We start from the raw sequence: 2,408 nt of genomic DNA, 5'->3' as shown, positions 1-2,408 counted from the left end.
AGTCCCAGCTACCCGGGAGGCTGAGGCAGGAGAATGGCGTGAACCCGGGAGACGGAGCTTGCAGTGAGCCAGGATCCAGCCACTGCACTCCAGCCCGGGCGACAGAGCGAGACTCCGTCTCAAAAAAAAAAAAAAAAAAAAAAAAAAATTAGCCTGGTGTGGTGACATGCGCCTGTAATCCCAACTACTCAGGAAGGTGAGGCAGAAGAATTGCTTGAACCCAGGAGGCGGAGGTTGCAGTTAGCAGAGATCGTGCCACTGCACTCCAGCCTGGGTGACGAAAAAAAAAAAAAAAGTCCCCTCTCCCCACAAGAAAATCCCCGAAATATAGCAAATTATTATCATAATGAAAGTAGCCCAGAGATCACAAATAAATATATTTAATGTTAGGAAGAAAATGAGGATTACTTACATGACTGGAAAAATATTCAAGGTAAACTGACATTTTCACTAAAAACCCTCTTTATTTGGAATGTTGGTTTTGGAACTGAGCCTCCAATTTCTCTAGACTACATTCCCCAAGGGACTCAGTGCAACACTAGACCTTCTGTTTAACACAGCAAAGCTGATGCTATAAAACAAAGCACAGCCATCACCATTAAGTAAAAGTGTTAAGCAAAACCAGTAATATCAGTGGTTTAAAAGTTGCCAACTGAATTAATGCAGCCATTACCAATGTTTAATAAACCCCTTTAAAGACATGGTAAAATACTTTGGAAATAATACTATTAAAAAAACTGCCTTCCGCCACGGCTGCCATTAGAGAGCAGCAGCCATGGCTCTGCACTACCCTATGACCATGGGTCTCAACAAGGGCCACAAGGTGACCAAGAACATGAGCAATCCCAGGCACAGCTGCCGCTGCAGGCGCCTAACCAAACACACCAAGTTTGTGCGGGACATGATCCAAGAAGTGTGTGGCTTCGCCCACTTACAAGCATCACGCCATGGAGTTACTGAAGGTCTCCAAGGCAATGGAGTTACCCAAGACCTCCAAGTTTATCAAGAAAAGGGTGGGGGCCTGACACGGTGGCTCAACCTGTAATCCCAGCTACTTGGGAGGCTGAGGCAGGAGAATTGCTTGAACCCAGGAGGCTGAGTTGCAGTAAGCCGAGATTGTGCCACCGCACTCCAGCCTGGGCAACAGAGCGAGACTCCGTCTCCAAAAAAAAAAAAAAAAAAAGGGTGGGGACGCATATCCGCGCCAAGAGGAAGCGGGAGGAGCTGCAAAACGTCCTGGCTGCCATGAAGAAAGCCACTGCCAAGAAAGACTGAGCCCCTTGCCCTGCCCTCTTCCTGAAATAAAGAACAGCTTGACAGAAAAAAAAAAAGCTGAATACAAAATTGTATTAAAAGTATATTCTTTTTTATTTTTTATTTTTATTTATTTATTTTTTATGTTTTTGAGATAGGGTCTGGCTGTCACCCAGGTTGGCATGCAACGGTACCATTATAGTCCACTGCAGCCTTGAATGCCTGGACTCAAGCAATTCTCCTGCTTCAGCCTCCAAAGTAGCTGGGACCACAGGCACATGCCACCACACCCAGCTAACTATTTTGTCTGTGTGTGTGGAGATGGGTCTTACTTTGATGCCCAGGCTGGTCTCAAACTCCTGGCCTCAAGTGATCCTCCCATCTTAGTCTCCAAAGTGCTGGGTTTACAGGCATGAGCCAGCACACCCAGCCCCCAAGAAGTACATTCTTAAATTTGACAAAACTCGTGCAAAACTTCAATCCTGAACACTCTGGCAGAATATCACTAGGAGAAATTAAAGAAGACCTAAATAAGTGGAGAGATATGCCATATTCACGAATGAGAACACTCAATACTGTTAGAATGCTTTTAGTTACCGTAAAACCACAAATGCCCATCATCAATAATTCATTGTTCAAAATGGTTCTTACATTTTATATTATTAACATCTGAAAAGTATAAGCATTTGTATTAAATTTGATGTGCTTCTGGGTAAGCTCAACAAACAAGTAGTTTCTAAACCTGCAAAGAAGATGACCAGAGCTTAGACTGTAGATTTTTTACTGAGGGAGTATCCCACCAGTGAGCAAATCTCTTTGGCTCTTTTTAGCTTTAACAGGCTGAGACAAAGCCTCAGCCTCACAGGTAGAAGCAATATGTGAACTAATTTATCAAGATGATATTCCTGAAATAGTCCCTAAGGCAAGAAATCTTCAATTTTCTCACATGTAAAATGAGATGAATTCCTGTGTTGAGTGATAGGGCTATATTACAGATAAATTTAGATCTTCAGGACACTGGAAAGTCACCATTAGTAATTTTTATGTGAAAATCATTCCCAACATTAAGAGTCGGATTTAAGAGGAAGCATCAGCAAGGGGGACTGAAAAGGAAAGTCTGGTAGAATGCGAGAAAAACCTGTGTGGCATCCTAG

The 2,408-nt window shown here is 43.2% G+C and overlaps 1 pseudogene; it reads left to right on the top strand.

Annotated features, from left to right (window-relative positions):
- Positions 1 to 775: 775 nt before the first annotated feature.
- Positions 776 to 1,275, top strand: LOC115892344 (annotated as a pseudogene).
- The last annotated feature ends 1,133 nt before the right edge of the window (positions 1,276 to 2,408 follow it).

Source organism: Rhinopithecus roxellana, chromosome 12, assembly GCF_007565055.1.
Source record: "Rhinopithecus roxellana isolate Shanxi Qingling chromosome 12, ASM756505v1, whole genome shotgun sequence".
Taxonomy (NCBI): domain Eukaryota; kingdom Metazoa; phylum Chordata; class Mammalia; order Primates; family Cercopithecidae; genus Rhinopithecus; species Rhinopithecus roxellana.
This window is presented reverse-complemented; position numbering and strand designations above follow the sequence as displayed.